At 40.3% G+C, this 19,291-nt stretch overlaps 1 protein-coding gene and 1 long non-coding RNA gene across 2 annotated transcripts in view; both read left to right on the top strand.

The window, feature by feature from the left end:
- Nucleotides 1–19,291, top strand: part of LOC109482595 (exonuclease mut-7 homolog) — a 62,420-nt gene that overhangs the window by 15,643 nt on the left and 27,486 nt on the right. The gene's annotated exons all lie outside the window — the stretch shown is intronic.
- On the top strand, nucleotides 9,097–10,198 carry LOC109482597. The gene is made up of 2 exons (XR_002140968.1): nucleotides 9,097–9,254; nucleotides 9,956–10,198. It is a non-coding gene; the product is annotated as an uncharacterized LOC109482597 (long non-coding RNA).

Raw genomic sequence — 19,291 nt, 5'->3', positions numbered from 1 at the left:
ATGCATGTTTTTGAAGACACGGGAGCCCCTAATAAGTCTAAGTCTAAGTTTATAAAGATTTTGTCTTCTTGGCTAGGTTACAGTCTATGTTTATAATATTATACAAGACCATTTTTATTCAACTCAAGCTTGGTGGCAAGCTTCCTAGGCATAATAGTGCCACCAGACTAAGTTATAGTAGTCTCCACCAGAATTCTCTTGCAGGCTGAATAAATATAAGCCGAAATCGGCCTAAAAAGGGGATATAATTGGCCAGAGAAGGTGGCCGGCCAGAGAGGGTCCAATTTGCCCGCACGAAACATGCCCGTAGCCAGGATTTTGAATGGGGGGGTTCTTCCTACTGCTGAAGGGGACCTCGAGCGCCGTAGGTTCCTAGGGGGGGTCCGAAAAGTGAACCTTCTAAAATGGCATTTCGTGCGTTTTTGAGAGGATTTCCTAGAAAAAATCAGAGATAAATTTTTATTTAATGACAAAGGGAGCAGTTTTTCTACGATTCCAGTCCATCTTTTCAAGAAAAGTCTTGGACCTTTACATAAAAAGTGGACCTTTACATAAAAAGTGGACCAAAAAGTGGACCTTTGACCCTTTGTGAGGGGGTTCTTCCGAACCCCCCCCCCCCCCCCTGGCTACGGGCATGCGAAAGGGTGTTCAGGTAAAAAATTGTTCTTGCTTTATGCCCAAAGATAGGGCTATGTCTCACAATTAAAATAGTTTTCATTGATGTGCAGTTGACAAGTTATAAGAATTATATTTCTTGGAAATTAAGTACAGTACTTTGGTCAGCAAGAAAGTTGAAGGTAGAGGGGACATAGAGCCTAGGCTGCAGTGCTGCCTGAGCCAACCATTTTTAAAAAATTTTTTTGAAAATGTTAAACGTTTACATGTATAGGGGCCTGCATGGGGGGTCCCGACAATGCTCTACGCTAAATTTTGAGAGCTGGCTACGTATTACGCTACAGTAGCGATTCCGCTTTACGATAAATTCCAAGTGGCTACAACGCATTACGTAGAATTAAAACGCGAAATACGCTCTATGCAAAATGCGCCATTTACGCTTTACGTTGAATTAGAGCAGTCCATCTCCGCTCTACGTAGAATTTAAACGGACGATTACGCTCTATGGAAAAGGGCGTGCGGGCCCCCCTGTATTAAAGATGCGCAAGATTTTGAAGCTGTTGTTTATACTTCTGAAGCATGAAAAATCCACCCCAAGCAATACTGTAGCCACTTCCTTTTATCTTAACCAAACAGGGCTGGAAATAAGCTTAACCAGATTTGGCCAAGATTTGGTATGGGAACTGAGCAATGCATACAAACAGATTGGGCCAATTAGGCATTAGTAACTAATCGCATTGTATACACAGCCTGGCTACAGTTTGTATAGCACATCTGGAGGTGGCAAAATGTGTTCCTATAACAGGGCTTGGTTTACACTGAGGCACAGGTGTACTGGGTGAAGTCTTTGGGAAGGATTTACAAGAAGAGCTAACGCAAATATGGTTTTGTATCATCTAACACCAAATAGGGGTTTGCGGGGGTATACAGTGTGTGTTTTGAAACTTTAGAAATCTTTGCCTTCTACTTTAGAAATCTTGTCGCAAAGCAGATCTTTTGGTTGGTACAAGACAGTATCAAATTGGCAAGACAGTATCAAATTGTCTAGGCAGTTTCATATTGGCATAGCAGATTCCATTTGTTACTGAAAGGTTGGTAGGCATGGCATTAAAAAAAATACCTGTACAACTACAAGAAAAAGAAAGCTTGTCATTAAAAACACATACATTGTAGCTTGAAAAGAAGAAGTATTCAGAGCTTCGTGATTTCAAACTCAAAGTGGACACCACATTTCACAAGTTTGCCAGTGAAGGAAAGCCAAAATATCTGTTCTTTCTTTGGTGAACTTCGAGGTTCGAAGAGTATTCAGGGCTGGAAATTCATTTTTGGGAATAGGTGCCCTGGTCCACCCAACCTAAAAAATTAGGTGCACAGAAAAATTTTTTGATGTACATGTACTATATAAAACAAAACTTACAGATCTTACTGCTCCTCTTCTAAGCTTGAATCTAAAATGGGAGCTAAATTCAAAATCTTAAAACAAGTACTACAACAAAGATTTTATTATTTTTGTGACACTTAGATGCCAAGAATATCCTGTATACAATTATACATTTGATATGTACAAAAATACCTACAATAATATTTGGGTGCACCAGTGCACCCACAGAATAAACTGGGTGCACAGCTCCAATTTTGGGCGCACTAAGGCCTTGGTACTACATGTACATGTATGTTTTCTGTCTATTCACAGACAGTCACGCAAGCACTTGCTAGCAAACCTATTTTAGCTGATAAGTCTCTTTCGTCCTCTTCCTAGATAGACGACAAAAAGAGACCCTGCTTCTAAAATAATAGGTTTGGTAACAAGGCCAGTGCATGCACACATTGAATAGTTCCAAAATATACACAATCTGCCGTCCGTCATAGGTCCTTGTCAGTAAAGGCAAGCCAAGAACATCAGTCCTTTGGCCACCCATGAAATTGTAACAACAAGGGGGATTTGAACATGCAGTTGGCCCCTCTATCTGTCACTGTCAGTTATAACAGGTGGCCTACATGTACATTTGTAGCTCAGGGCTTGAAATTAAAGGTGGTCCAATGGCCACTGACCACTAAAATTTAGGCTGGGACAACTAAAAAGACACCTTGGGACATTTTTGGGAAAATAGAAAAATAATAAGATTGTTTATTGCAAATTCTTGCCCGAGGGCAAGAACAGAAGAAACATGGTATAAAAACAGTACATATAGAACTACTGACAACTACTAAGAAACTACTAGTAAAAACTACTGGGTTTGACTTCTTTTTTGAAGACAGAGGAAGACAAAGGATAATAATCAGCATCCGAATGTCAGTCCTTTTTTTGTTGATCAGGCACACGCCCCGGCTTTTGGATCCGGAAAAGTCCCCCCGGATTTCCTGTCTACTCTGCAACTTATGCAAGTGTAGTGTGCCTGGGAGTGAACAGAAGCGAAATAAAGTTGACTTCAAGTTGAAGTCATACAATACTTCCCAAAAATCAGGTTGAGACAGTTCATCCTCACTTTGGGACAATTGAATTTATTTTTAGGACAGTGCTGGGACAGTAGGAAGAAAAGTTAATTTCGAGGCCTGGTAGCTATCGACACCCTCTACTTGTTTGTGTATCTTGACTACACATATATCCATTTCTTCAGACGTTATGTTGTACAGTGTTTCTTCAAACTACACATATATCCTGTAGAGATATATACAAAGTTTTTGGCAGTGTTTGCTATGTTGTACCAATGTATCCAGATTTGTCAGTTCAACATATATATTGAGTATACCATAGCTGTCAGTTTTGATGAAATGTATAACTCGTAAGGTAAAAGTGCATAAAATGTGAACTGTTGAAAAAGGACATACTTTATGCCATCTGACTAATGGATAACTAAACCATACCATGGGGGGGGGGTAGTGATTACCAATTACGCAAAATTTTCGCCGCCGATTACGAATTACGTTTAAGTCTCAGAGCTGATTACGACTTTACGCTTTGCGGCTAATGTACTACATGTATTACGAATTACGTTGATTTTTGGGAGGCTGCCTATGAATTACAAAGACTAAAAAGGCCTGATTACGCCTTACGAAAAAGGACATGCAGGCCCTCATATTAGTGAACTGTCCGTTTTGCACATTACTTTGTCTCAGGGCTGTATCCTGAAATAACTCTAGGATGGAAACTTTCTTTTCGGGACGTACAAAAATTTCTCTCCGCAGTTTTGCTCCTAAATGTGTGAAATAGCGCTTCAGAAGGTTGGAAGTTAAGAAATTTTGCTCACTTCAGGCCTTTGAAAATGGGTAAGATGGACATACATGTATTATGCAGACAGCTCTGCATTGTCGACATGTTTTTAGATGACAGGTTTTTCGGGGAGTAACTTTTCCCAGGACACACCACGGTTGGTGCACAGGTATGCCTTACCTGTATCCCCAGGTGGGCTAGCCACTGTCATGGAAAAGTTGGCCCTACTCCTACCGCGCCCTTAGGCCACACCAATTTAATTTCTTGGTTAACGGATACGGCCACTTCATTTTTTTCTGATTTGCAAAAAAAAAATTAAATTCAGAATCAACTGCAAAATGCTCATATTTTGCCCTGAACAGTTGAAAACAGTCCTTTTCTTCCTAGTTGTTACAGTTACTCCATCTTTCAATGCAGTGGTATCATTAAAAGTTCAAAATTCATTGTTGAAATTTTGAACCAGCCTGGTGTGTTGACTTCGTGGCTCCTATCGTACTATTTTGGGCCATAATAGGATGCCTAGGCCTGTTTTTATTTTTTTATTTTTTTCGCCCGCCCGCTCCGTTATTTTTCTAGAAAAATCCGTTAACCAAGAAATTAAATTGGTGTGGCCTTGCACCGGGAACACCGGCACGGGAAATTAAAGAAAGTTCACGGTACGCCGGCCGTCAAAGGAGAGTTTGTGTGTGTAACCTCCCAGCCGTGTTATGGGGACAGGAGGATACCTATGTATCGGGTGAAGATATGCCAGGTGAACAAGCCGTGGGCACACTGCCAGTAGGTGGGTTACAGTTTCACGCTTCCGGGTTACAATCAGTGGGGAAGACTTTGAAGGCAGAAGTTCTCTGTTTCTGTAAATCCGTTAATCTCGAAACCAAGCGACCACCTCTATAAGGGCCTGCATGGGGGGTAGTGATTACGAATTACGCAAAATTTTTGCCGCCGATTACGAGTTGCGTTAGATTCTCAGAGCTGATTATGACTTTACGCTTTGCTGCTAATGTACTTACTATGAATTACATTTTTAAATTTGTTGGAGGCTGCCTTACGGATTACGAAGACTGAAAAGGCCCGATTACGCCTTACGAAAAAGGGCATAACGAACACTTTACTCAGTCTGGATTTTTTGTCCCATAGATGTAAGCATTAAGTAAGGGACTTGCCTAAGCTGACCACTTGTCCAACGCGACCACCATTTGGGACCACACTTGGTCCTATCTCTGCCTTTGACAACCAGACCAGACAAGTGTTTCCCACCAACCTACAATCTACAGGCTTTCAAATCAAACGTTCACTGCTATCTCTTGACATAGCCGTGTTTCTCTCATACTTCTAGTTCAATGCTGAGAAGTGGTCGTATAGGCCTTGCATTGAACCACTCCATTAAAAAAAAAAGTTTAACTGTAATTTGAAAAAGAGGTGTAGATTATGAGACAGCAATAGCAAATGTTCCAAGGACAACAGTTGAATCATCCCAACTGTTCCAAACTTCCGGCAGATCAGTGAATGCTTCCCCAAAGTTCCCACCCTTCATGTCCCACCTGCATTCCTGACGGGATAGTCCGTGCGACGTTTCCTGTGCCGCGCCGCTCCCGACACGTGCTTCCCCGTCGTGGTACGCGGCACGCCACGCTTGCCGCCATGTCAAGAGACAAGAGTAAAGGGCACAGAGATGCCTTGTCACCTTTAAACGAATAATGCTCACCAAACTACCAAAGGCTTTATACGACAAAATCACATTCTAATCTGAGATTCACAAGTACCAAACATGCTCAACCACCAGTACAAACAAAATCAGACTACCAACACCAAAATCCAACTATCAGAAAAGGCGCTTCCTGTACAGAATGTCACAATTGTGGAACAACACAGGAGACAACTAGCAAAGTATTGGACTGTAAATAGAGTATTTAAGGAATTGTGTTAAGTTTGCTACATACTGTTAACTTTGTAATGTTTTTATACGTTCCTCTTCAATTGTAATACAGGTATGTATATGATGAATGTAATGTGTAGACCACAGGAAGTGGATCTAAATTCAAATCAAACTCAAACATCAAGTCTTAACTGTAAATCGTGAAACTTTCGCTGCAGTTTTATTCTATAGTAGGCGGAAAAGGTTTGTACAGTGTTTCAGACTCACAGTTGAAACAATTCTGTAGTACAGTAGTCACTCAAGGAAGATATATTCACTTTGTCAAAACTTTGCAGCAGAGTGGTTACTGTTAAAACTGCGAAAATAGAAGCACCACAAAACAAAGTTTTTACTATTTTTGTGTATTCAGACCCATGCAGAAACATCAGTCTACGAGGTTAAACTTTCAAAAGTTAAAATCCATCCTGCGTCTTTCCAGAGTATAGGGTAGTGCCCATCTCCATATCTTTTGCCCTTGGGCCACACCGCTTTTAAGACTTTGAAGTACAGGTTCAAAGACTGTTTTGGTCAAAGACTACAACTTCTAGCGACATAGCCACCGAAAAAAAAAAAAAAATTTGTAAAAGCCACTATAGAAAATGATTATTTTCAGAAACTCTTTTTCTGTTTTTAGAAATGATCTTGTGACACTAGTGTCTTCTCATGTTAAGTTTAAGAAAGAGGGCCTGCATGAGGGTGTAGTGATTACGAATTACACAAAATTTTCGCTACCTATTACGAATTACGAAGTCTCAGAGCTGATTACGGCTCTACGATTTGCGGCTAATGTCCTATTACGAATTGCCGGGTACGTTGATTCTTGCGGAGGCTGCCTACGAATTACGAAGTCTAAAAACGCCTTACGAAAAAGGGCTTGCAGGCCCTCAAGAAACAGTTAAGTAGCCTTGAACTGCCCAGATCTTGTCCCTTGTTGAAAGGCATGTATGTAGAGGGGCTCATAGGTGAGGAATGCCTTGGATGTCCAGGTTTTGTTACATCTCCACACTTTTAAGTTCTGCCAGCCATGCCCTGGGGTCTCCTTCGGAAGACCGGCTGCAACTTGAGGGTGTTCTGACGTGACGTAAACTTTTCTCTTCCATTTCAAAGGCAAGTGCCGCTTCTGTGTGACTGAGAGAGATGCTACCATGATTCAGCAATTTTCAAAGGACAGACTAGCAGTACTAATGAGGGCTTGCATGGGGGTTATAGTGATTACGAAGTACGCAAAATTTTCACCGCCGACTATGAATTACTTAAATCTCAGAGCTGATTACGAACGGCTAATGTACTGATTACGAATTACAATGATTTCGGGCGGTTGCCTACAGATTACGAAGACTAAAAATACGCCCTAATAGCAATGCACTAATAGCAATGCAAACTGATTTTACTCAATGATGGCGAGGTGTTAGATGTACATTTTCTAGGTAGGCTTTTAGTATAGTAATACATGTATATAAACTTGCTGTACATGAAGTTGCCAACTACTTGTAGATGGTCGAATTAGAAAGGTACAATAATCTCAGTGTACTGCAGAAACTTTTGCATGTGTTTTAATCATTTATTCTACTGTACTGCAGAATTGCGAACTTCAAACACAGGGAAAACCGAATCTATTCCCCCCTCAACCTCAAAATAAAACCACTACTAAGGTAAATGCAAATTTTACAGTAGTCTCTGTGGTACTCTTCTTGAAATTCAGGTTTGAGAGGAAAACAGAACACACTTGTAGAAAGCTATTTATAATAGTTTATATAACACGCCTATTAAACCCCTGTTCCCAACTGACCAGTTAACTGGTCCCCAACAATGTGTGGTGAGATAGGTGATATCTGAGCTGTCACATGCTATTACAGCTGACATACGGAGGGGTCGTGGGAAAAAAACCGACAGGCATTCCTTCTACAGTTATCAATCCCGCTCAATAAACTTATGGTCAAGAGAAGTGCTTGAAACATTATTTATATAACATTGATGGATTTTTGGTAGCGTTTGAGTCTTTTTTAGCTAATTTGGAACAGGAATTCGCTAGCGAAACGAAGCATGTTTAAGGTGACCGGTTGTTGTTGAAAGTGTTCGTTCCTGACACCACTTAGTGTAACGTTTCTTGTATGTTTGCATAAACATTATAGAACATTGATCGATTTATTGTATAGTCTTTCTAAGGCCACACCAATTTAATTTGTTGGTTCTCAGATTCGCCTCTTCATTTTTTTTGTGATTTGCAAAAAAAAAAAATTCTGGTTCTGAATCAACTCAAAAATGCTCATAATATTTTGCCCCAAACAGTTTAGGAAAGTCCTTTTCTTCCTAGTTGTTACAGTAAGTTCCATCTACCAATGCAGTGGTTTGATTAAAAGTTATATTAGATATTAACCCATTGTGTTGACTGACTCCTATCATGGCATTTGGGGCTATAATAGGATGCCTAGACCTGTTTTTATTTTTACGTTTGCCGCCATGCGGCGGCAAACGTAAACATACGAAAACAATGCTTCCATCAACCCTTCGTTGGGTGAACATTTTCGTTTGGGTGTTGCATTCAATGTTTATCTATTATGTTTGCACTTTTTATTGTGGGATGGACCTACCAGATCACATAAACGCAATTCTTATATGACAAAGTTATCAAAAATTAGACTTGAATTGTCTAAAAAATAATTAATCTGTACTACTGTATGCCCAAAGTGATTCTCAGAAGATTATAAAAATTGACATAATGGCCTTGATGAATGAATCGCATAAATTATGTTAATGTAGATGACAAGTTAAACATTGGGTGTTGCATTCAATGTTTATCTATTATGTTTGCATTTTTTATTGTGGGATGGACCTACCAGATCACATAAACGCAATTCTTATATGACAAAGTTATCAAAAATTAGACTTGAATTGTCTAAAAAATAATTAATCTGTACTACTGTATGCCCAAAGTGATTCTCAGAAGATTATAAAAATTGACATAATGGCCTTGATGAATGAATCGCATAAATTATGTTAATGTAGATGACAAGTAAAACATTTGCGCTCGCGCAACGTCTGTAATTAGTGGACAAATATTCCAACAACGATGTTTTAATTGTGGTCCACTACATTGTTGCTAAGTTTCCACACTAAAGAAACTTTTAAAGTACCCTTTTGCCGAAATATACGCCCTTGGCTGTGAAGAGAGAGAGTATCCGGCCCACCGCCATATTTACTAACCGGAAGATGTACTATTTCACTACATCGCTAGATGTCGCTGTTCATGTTGCTCTTGGAAGCCCCCGGATGTACTAGAGGGCATGTATGGGGGTGATAGTGGTTACGGATTACGCAAAATTTTCGCCACCGATTACGAATTAAGTAAAATTCTCAGAGCTATTAAAACTTTATGCATTAAGGCTAATATAATATTACGAATTTCATTGATTTGGAGGGCGACTGCCAACGGATTACGAAGACTTAAATGGTCCGATTACGCCTCAGGAAAAAGGGCATGCAGGCTCCTACAACGAGCATTCCAGCTCTCAGGTACGTACCGTGCCTCAGTATTTACGCCATATAAATTAAAAAAAATATCAGCAATGTTATGAGTATTAGTCATAGAGTTACAGGAAAATAGTATAGCTAAAAGTACCATGGGCAAGGGTGATCAATCTAATTGTGCTTTGACGCGCTGTTTAACAATATTTAGTAGTCAAACTGACTGCCCCCTCCTCTTTGGATTTACAAATGCGTCTAACAATCTCTTTTCGGTATGATCAAATTATGCAAGGCTAAGTTTCTTGCTTTAATATTAAAATTAATTACCGGCAGATGCTTGCCAATCTTAAAGTTTGTTCTCTGGAGTGTTTCTACCGTATCGCCTTAATATTTTGTATTGTTGCATAAATTATTATTTTCTTCTTACAAATTTTCGCTGTCAGTGGGGGGGGCGGTTCAGGCTTTTCATTCGTCGCCAGTATTTTGTTGAAAAAACTTTGAGCTTTCAAGCTATTCGGTTCACACGTAAATCTTTCCTGGTATCAAACATATCTCAATTTCATCAAGAAATTTGAGTGTACTCAGAAACCTAAGAATTGTTCATCAATATGGCAACATATAGAAGCTCTCTCAGTAGTATATGGGTAATTTTGAAGACTTTGATGTGTTCTTTTAGCAACGAGAACTCAATATTTATGTGCACAGTTGCAAATTTTATGTTGAAACAAATTATTTGTCATCTCTTTCAGATGTGTCTTTGGCATTTGGATACCACAAAGCAATCAACCTATGCCACCATTCACTCAATACCAGCCTGTGTCACCGTGCACTCAATACCAGCCTGTGCCACTGTGCACTCAATACTAATGTGCCATTGTGCAGAACTTGCAGATTGTATACTGGATGAGTCCATGTCTCACGAGTGAATTATTAAAACCAGAAACTGTATCTTGCCCTGAAACCAAATATTCAATAAACAATCTGAACACATACATTTAGAATCTGTGTATACTTGTGTCACATTTCTTACATATAAGCCATTAATTGCCTTTGCCCACAATGTGTGAAGCTATACTATCAGGAAAAAAAAAAGGTAACAACATTTTCAGTGAAACTAGCAGAGGTGGCATGTGATTTTCTTGTGCAAAAGTACAATGGCGGCAAACGTCAGCTTTTGTAAAAGCACTTGTTTTATTTTTGCCATGTTGCTACATATTTTTTTCTGAAAAAATCGGAGAACCAACCAATTAAATTGGTGTGGCCTTAGTGTGTTTTGAATGGGAACATACAGCAAAACGATGCATGTTGTTGTTGAAAGTGTTTGAAACCTGTTCCTGACACCACTTGGTGTAGCGTTTCTTGTATGTTTGTATAGCTGAGAGGCAATGTTGGTTTGTTTATATAGCTGATCAGCGGTGGCTTGACAGGCCCTGATATTTTTTCCTGCCAAGGGGAGCAGGAGACTTGATGAAGGTGTTTGACTTTGGCGAATGATCAACAGCAAGTCTCCTTTACAATGATGGGTTGTTTGTTTGGACTGATCCTTGGAGCTTTCTCTAGAATTGATGCCGTACTGGATTGAAGACTCTGAGTCAGGGGTCGAAATACCCCTCTGTGTGCAACCTAGTGCAAGTAAATTTGGTTTAGTGCGACTAATTTTTTGCCGGTATGCACCGGTGCAAGTTTGCTTTATCCACTGTTACAACCTGTAGAAATCTAATCCAATAAACAACTGGAAAGGGAACAATTTCAACAAAACCAGAATCCATGAAGTTTTTCTTAATTTTTTGTAATTAATAGAAGGTTACTATCTATGTCGCTTTAGTAGGTTAGTAGTGTAAGCAAATATTGGATGCTGTTAAAGTTACTACATGTACTTTTGGTTGTGTACCTATCATTTTTGGGGGTGCAACTATTTTTCTTCTGGTGCACATATTTTTTTTTGCACCAGTGCAAGTTGGCCCCAAAATCTATTTCAACCCCTGAGACTGATTCATGGCAAAAATGGTACAAAGCTGGTCAAGCAAAGGTTACGCTATTTTTTTTAAAAGCTTTTTTGTCTTTTTGCCAGGCTTTCTACTTTTTGGGGCTTTTGTATCAGTACTCTAGCCAGGATACTAGAAATAAAGCCAAACAAAACTTTTAGAAAAACATTAAAAAATAGGCATTATCTCTGCTTGAAGAGTATGAGCAAAAGAGTTACAAATCATTTTGTAGGAAAAATTGACATATCTGAGTCTACAGCCTAGCAACTTAGAACTCAATTATACCGGCAAATGAACAACTGTGTGCATTTCCTTTTGTCAATTTTTGTGTCTTTTTGTAATCGCTAAAATTTATTTCACTCAATCAATTAAGAATATACATCAGGTCATTTCAGAAAAAGGATTTTCTGTAAAATGAATAAATTTGATGATCTTTCATCAGTGACTGAGAATTGTTTTGCTAGATGTCTAACCTTCATTTTTACCAAGAGCTTTCCTTGATTCTAGCCTGGATGCCAGGCCCATATCACACTAGGACCAGATTTAGGCAAAAACCATGTACATATGCGAGCATACGAAAATTGTGTACGTTCGCTTTTTCTGTGTGTAAAATGGTTGCAATTTTTGTACGCAATTCAGGGTTTTGCCTGTGTGTAAACCGGGTCTTAGCAGGGTCTAAGTTCTAACTGAAGGGGACTGTGGTATTAAGGTCTCATTCATGAGTTTTTTCCATACATTAGAAACCATGCATTAATGAGTGACTTACGAGACCGTGTTCCCTATGATCCTACATTAAATCAATTGATATCTTTCATGCTATGTTGAGCACACTTACTCTACGTCTCATAAAAAAATTGCCAACGACTTCTATACACACAATCCTGTTTTATGGGAATCACAAACTGCACTTAGCAACTGTCCGCAAGAGGCCCTCCCGCGCTGCAAACCTACGACCGCACAACTCACAACAATGGACTGTGCACGTCCGACCTAGCGCGCGGCTGCCGACAATTACGTCCTAATTTCATCAGTTACAAACAAGCTTTCACCGCTTTGACGTTTTACATCAGTTGGGATGGCTAAAGGGAAAATTCTCACCAATAAAAACACGCGTTCATACAGCCGTTTAGTTTTTGACTTGGTACTCTTTTAGGGGGTACACTCGGAGTAATACATGAATGAGACCTTAATGACCATTGATTATTAAGATTTTGGTTCTTAAATGAAGAATATACATCCCCTAACCAATCTCTGAGAAAGATTTTGTTCTCACGTCACTCCGTTACCAAGCAACGGGTCGAATAAAGTTGCGTCAAAATTTTGATATGAGCAGCGCCACCTGGCAGTCTGAAATAAAAGTACAACAGATATCTTAATTACCCTTATGACGTGTCGGAAACAGTAATTTATGTTTTTTTCGTTCCGTTGGGTAGATTAATGTGTTCTGTATGAAATTGTCTGTCTGTAAACCTGAATAGACAGCAAGTGATAGATCTGGACGATGCTGATCATTTGGTGTATGCTGGCAAATGAGGCGTAGCATCAGTAAGGACATTGATGTGCATGTCGCATTAGGACACGCCCATAAAAGCGAAAACATCGACATTACACAAACAACAGTAAAGCTAAACATATACACTTGCTAAAATTTGAACTCGAGGTAAGAAGAAGTAAACGACATGCTGCTGATAGTGCATCTAGCGCACTCTAAAAGTCAGCCTAGGCGGGAATGGGGAGAGGTTTACAGAGGTGACGCAAGATGCTGCTTACAAAATTCGAGGCAACTTCGGTCAAAGTACCTTTTCTACTAGTTGAGAAGAATAAAGGCAAAAGAGGCCAAATTTGACCATAAACCTATCACTCAGAAAGGAAGGGGAATTCCAGACAGCGTTCTTAGAACAGAGCAAAACAGAAACTTTTCCAATGAAAGTTGAAGTAATGCTTTGGCATAATATATCCCTTCTCACCTAACTAGAAATTAACTAAATCTAGTCTGATTTTGCAGTCTGGAAGTCTGGGGGATACAAATTCACGTCAGCTGTAGCGTGCCAGGTGTTTTTCTGTTAGTTTTGGGAGGGGGGGCGGGGTAAGGATCCACCGCCCTGACAGTGGCGGGGGGGGGGCGGCCAGACTCAATGCGTGCATGTGTGCGTGCGTGCGTGTGGTGGGGGGGGGTAACGAATGGCACAAATTTCGGCCAGCGGGGTAATCAGACGTAATGGGAATTACTTTGGGATGCAATCAGGTAACCCTACTTGTCAGGCATGCGATTTTAGGTGGGTACACAGTCAGGCTGCGGGCAAGGTGGTTTTGAACGATCCGTAGCACATCGGATTGCCTTGTATTTGACGCTTTTCCTGAAAGCAGAGCGCACATACCTTTATTATTTGAATCTTTTCCTGTTCTGTGGTTCCTTAACTCTATCCACAATTTCATATGTACATCTAAGTTCCGTAATCGACGCTTCTAATGTTTGCATGTGTTGTCCGTGAATTTGGGTTTACACGATTTCTATATAATTTGCAAGCGTGTGCTTGTCAGTCCTTGCTTTACAGACGCCTTACACAACACTGATAGTCAGGGAATAATCTTTAGTGTATGTATCTTGAATATGACAGCTTTTCAAAACGTTATTTGACTGTAAATCTTTGTAAAACGGAGAATGGTGAAAGGACGGCGTCAATCAACCCCCGCAGAAATGGCGTCGTCCGTTGCCATGGCAACGGGCGTGGTTACGCAATGCAATTTGCGCTGAAAAATCGGACATTAAATCCTGGGCAAACATTGTTCAAAAATTGGGACCTTAGCACTAATCGTTGATTTTTAATGAATATTTTTCATATTTAATTAAGGTCTCATTCATGAGTTTTTTCCATACATTAGAAACCATGCATTAATGAGTGACTTACGAGACCGTGTTCCCTATGATCCTACATTAAATCAATTGATATCTTTCATGCTATGTTGAGCACACTTACTCTACGTCTCATAAAAAAATTGCCAACGACTTCTATACACACAATCCTGTTTTATGGGAATCACAAACTGCACTTAGCAACTGTCCGCAAGAGGCCCTCCCGCGCTGCAAACCTACGACCGCACAACTCACAACAATGGACTGTGCACGTCCGACCTAGCGCGCGGCTGCCGACAATTACGTCCTAATTTCATCAGTTACAAACAAGCTTTCACCGCTTTGACGTTTTACATCAGTTGGGATGGCTAAAGGGAAAATTCTCACCAATAAAAACACGCGTTCATACAGCCGTTTAGTTTTTGACTTGGTACTCTTTTAGGGGGTACACTCGGAGTAATACATGAATGAGACCTTAATGACAGCCTGCCTCAACCAGGCTAGGCCTTTGTAGGCCCTGGAAACAGTCTGGTACCCAGGCTACTTGGAATTGAATCAACTCTGGGAAGGAAGAAAACTACAGTTACCACCATATGGAAAATCTCTTTGCGCTCCTTCGACAATCAAACTTCTCCAGCATGTCAGGATTTGCTGCTGTCTGCACTCGTCGATCTGATTCTGTCAGCGAGCCGGGGCTCATACTTTACCATGGATTATTGTGATACCTCCACAGCGTTGACATGTCAGGAACAAGCTGCTACTGACTTAGCCTGGGTAACACCAGATCCATAGCATGCCAGGCCCACAGTTACATTGACATTGTACATTTGTAGCCAGCAAGTGATCAGGATATAACTGAGGAGTACAATGTACATGTACATGTATCTGTGGTAAAATTTCCTAGGGGGCATGTTGGTCCATTACACTAGCAGCTACTTGAAAAACATTGTGCTTTGCCCTAGTTGAGGATGACAAAAGAAAAAGTAAAAAGACCAGGCCTCTACCAGGCTACTAACACAGTGGGTTCAAAAACAGCTAATAGAGCGTAATCGGTTGTTTTAATTCAATTCAACGTAGAGCGTACTTTGCCTTTTTGATTCTATTTAATGCGGTGTAGCTACACGGAATTTATTGTAGAAGTTAATGGGGAGGCTTCCTGAATTCAGTGTAATACGTAGCCAGCTCTCAAAATTTAGCGTACATGTAGAACATTGTCAGGTCCACCCATACACTCAGGCTCTCTTCATTTGCTTGCAGAAATAAACCTATCTACAGACTGACTCTCCTGGCCATCTATTCTTCCCATTTTTGCCAAATTCTAAGATCTGTACCCTAGGGCTGGTGGACAGTAGGACCAGGCCTAACTGGTCAGTGCTAACCAGGCCAGTGTTGTGACAAGTTGTAATCCCCACTTATCCCTGCTATCAGTCACTGGGGACACATCTGGCTCTTCTGAAGTACCTGCACTGGTCTGGAGATCACTGAACCCACTCCTGGATCACCGGATCTGAAAATCTGGATCCCAGCCTACAGCACAAGAAAGAAGGGCCTGCATGGGGGGTTAGTGATTACGAATTACGCCAAATTTTCACCACCGATTACGAATTGTGTTAAAATCTTAAAGCTGATTACAACGAACACGCGTTACAGTTAATCTACGAATAACGATGATTTTGGGTGGCTGCCTACAGATTACGAAGACTAAAAAGGCCCCATCACACCTTACGAAAAAGGACATGCTGGCCCTCAAAAAGGGTAGTCCCGTAGCCTTCTTGCGGCCACAGGGGTGTTGGGTTGTCTAGGGCACAGTATTGGAAGGCAGAGCCCATCCCTCTCCTTCCACTGCCTTTTACCTCCTCAACCGAAGTCAAGAACCCATTTTACACCAGGTTAAAGTGAGGAAAGTTGTCCCAAGTGCATGCATACCCTCCAATAACAAAGTGATATTTGAGGAATTTGACTGGCACAAGTAAAATACGTCACACGGTAGAATAAGTTAGGCTCTTTTTACCACATTTCTGAACCGACACTCACGATAATCGCTTCCACCGCCAAAGGTATGCGCCAGTGATTAGACCTAACCAACGTCGTGGCTAAGCCCTGACTCCAACCTGTTCCGAACTGAAACTGTTTCTCACGATCCTAAGATAGCAAGTGTCCACTCTGAACGTGAAACAGTCCAGAACAGAAGTCTGACTTGTTTTTCCCTTCAAGACTGTTTTCCTGTGCCTGGTAACAACAAATAAAGCACTTTCTCTTATTTGTTCCAACCGTAGAAAGAGTCAGACTTTGTTCCAAATAGGAGGCGGAAAGAAGAGGGTTTTTTTCTCTCATAAGTACTTCACCTCACTTGATTTGGCCGTGCTTACGGGTCTTTAGCGGCTAACTGAGCGTGTAAAGGCTTCTCTTTGCCAGGCTAGTGATGTAACAATGTTTTGACATGGGAGATGGTAGCTGATAGGCATTCCTGAGTGTAAGTGTAGGGAAAGGACACATTCCCATGAACTGACTTCTGTGAGTGGTGTTCCAGAGAGGGGAGGGGGTGGGCTCAGAAGTTCTGTCTCACTGCTAGGCAATATTTATTTGTAGATCATGACGAATCAATTTTTTGTAGAGCAAAATTTCTGTAACAATGGTGTTTTTGTTGGCATCAAGGTGTTCAGAGATTGCTAATTTAAAAAAAAAAGCTTCATTGAAATTCATGTTTCTTATCTTCATTATTATACCGTTTATAATATATTACGTATCACTTATAATGAAGTTCCTGTCCCCGAAATAGAATAATATAAGCTGTAAACCTATTATTCAAAGTAGTCCACCAATTTGCTCTATACATGTATGTACTTTCCATAGATTGTAACCACTACAATACAGATGTGCAATAAATTTTAATTGATTGATTTATTGCCTGCATCATCTTCATTGTACCAAATTCCCATTCGTATGATGACAGCATTAAAATGAATGCATAGTCAACATCCGCTCTTTCCTTCTAAGGAAAATGCTTCTGTTGAGAAAACATCAAGATGTTTGTGGACCCTCCCCTGAAGTCCAGTCCTGTTTGTGCTATGGGACAGTGGTTAGCAGGTTGGGTTGTTTGTACATGGTAGATAGGATCTGCTACATAAACTCTGTGTCCACTCCTGTAGCACTGGTGTCTGATAAAGCGGCTGCATGGGAACTAGGAGAGGGTCTACATGCCTTTTTCTGTGAGGCGTTACGTAGCCAGCCATTTTAATTCATCGTTAATCGTAGCCGGTCACTTTGAAAAGAATTCTGTTATCAGAAAATCACATGTGAAGCGTCATTGGGCACTTTGATTTCATGTAGCACGTTGTGTCTTTTCTGAAAAATGCTTCGTAGTACACAAACGTCAAATCAACCAGAAATCACAACAGAGCAATTCCATGGTCCACAGACTAGTTTTGCCAAACACCTCATGAATACATAAGTAATTTTTAATGAATGAATGAAAGACCTTTATTGCACATTTATGCTCTTTCGAGCTAAGTACAGGTCATGAAGACAAACTAAATAATACTATTGTTTACAGGATCGACTTCTTCTCGCTTCTTAAAACAATTGTAGATGAATGAACATATAGAAGTTACAAAACACGGCTTGTCTAATTTCATAAGATATATAAATTTGTCTAAACTATTCAAATATTCAAAACTAGGAAACTTATTTTGAATACAGTTAAAAAGAATATTTCGCTCGCTATTGTATAAAGAGCAATCTACAATAAAATGACACTCGTCTTCTATCTTATCTAAATCACAATATCGGCAAATTCTTTGCTGCAAGGGAATGTGGTTGTGTCTGCCTTTTTCTATGTGGAGTTTGTGAGAGCTAATCCTGAGTTTCGTGATGGCTGTTCTGTGTTTGATGTTAGGAATCTTTAGATAATCCTCCTCGAGGTAAGCTTTTTTTAATAATCTATATGTTCTTAGCTTCTTGTTGTTACGCATCTCCATTGTGGAAGATTGAAAATACATGTCTTTTAAACGTTGGTGGACGGATTTTAATAGCAACCATTTTTATTGTATACCTATTTTTGTATTCTTAATGCAATTTTGCTTGTACCTAACTGTTGTGTGTAATATGTGTGGATCACAGCATCAGCTGAATTTGCTGCCTTGTGTTCCATGTGTATTTCTGTTGCAAATTGAAGAAAGAAAGAAAGAGAGAGAAGGAAAAAGAAAGGAACGAAGGAAAAAAGAAAGAAAGAAGGAATGAATGCAATGAAGTAGTTCCCTTACACTAGAACAATGTAATTTACTGTTAGCCAGCCTGCCCACAAATACATTGTTTGTATACTGAAAAACATTGTCAGGATCCCCCCATGCAGAGCCTCATAGGACCAAAAGCAGAGTGTAGAAAACAGCTCCTGTTTTTCCTGGCTACCCTGTGGAGAGATAAAGTCATTAGGATCTAGTTGGGGTTGGGTATCCCCTCAGGTCCACAGTGGTTCTGAGTGTGGGAAAGTTTGGGAAAGCCACTGGGACCTGAACAGGGTTGTCAGTTTAGTACTGGCCATGCAGCACAATTTTCACTTGAAGCTGGGTAAATCCTGTGGGATCGGAAAGGAATTGTCAGCAGTAGGAAGAAGAATGGCTTTTGAAGGCCGTTCCCAGAGTTTTGGTGAGAGCCAGAAAACAAGTTCAGTTCCATCCCAGCCTTGGGAATTTAGAGTCGTTTTCCCTAGCAAGTCATTTTAATTCACCATTAATCATAGCTGACCGCTTTAACTCAATATTAAGCATATTAATTGTCTGGAAATTCTTTAAGAATAGTAGTGTAATTCTACATATATTTGTTATCCCAAATTCATCAAGCGTTAGTGAAAAATTCTTTGAGAGGAAGGAATCTTACCAGTCTTCTAACCTAATAAGTTGCTAGGGGTGCCAAATTTATGTCCCATTTTCCCCAAGCACAAGAGCTATCTATTCTTTAAAAATCCTCACTGTAGCGTGTCCAGGACACAAGATATCAAAACCAGAAGTTCTGCTACAGTAGTAAGCCACCATTTCTTCCTTTGGCCAACACCTACCAACATACCAAAAGATCCTGGTCCAGGACCTCTCCAGGCCTGTTTATACACACACACACATGCAAGGACTGTACGCACGCACACGCATACATACACACACAGACACACACACACTACCAACATACTGCCTAAACCCTGACCTGTGGCCACCTATTCTATCATCCCTTGCTTGAGAACTCAATTTTACTGGTGA

The sequence above is a fragment of the Branchiostoma belcheri genome, unplaced genomic scaffold, assembly GCF_001625305.1.
Source record: "Branchiostoma belcheri isolate BF01 breed outbred unplaced genomic scaffold, Haploidv18h27 scaffold6, whole genome shotgun sequence".
In the NCBI taxonomy this organism is placed as follows: Eukaryota; Metazoa; Chordata; class Leptocardii; order Amphioxiformes; family Branchiostomatidae; genus Branchiostoma; species Branchiostoma belcheri.
Note: the sequence above shows the minus strand (reverse complement) of the source record. Positions and strands in the feature narration are given on the sequence as shown.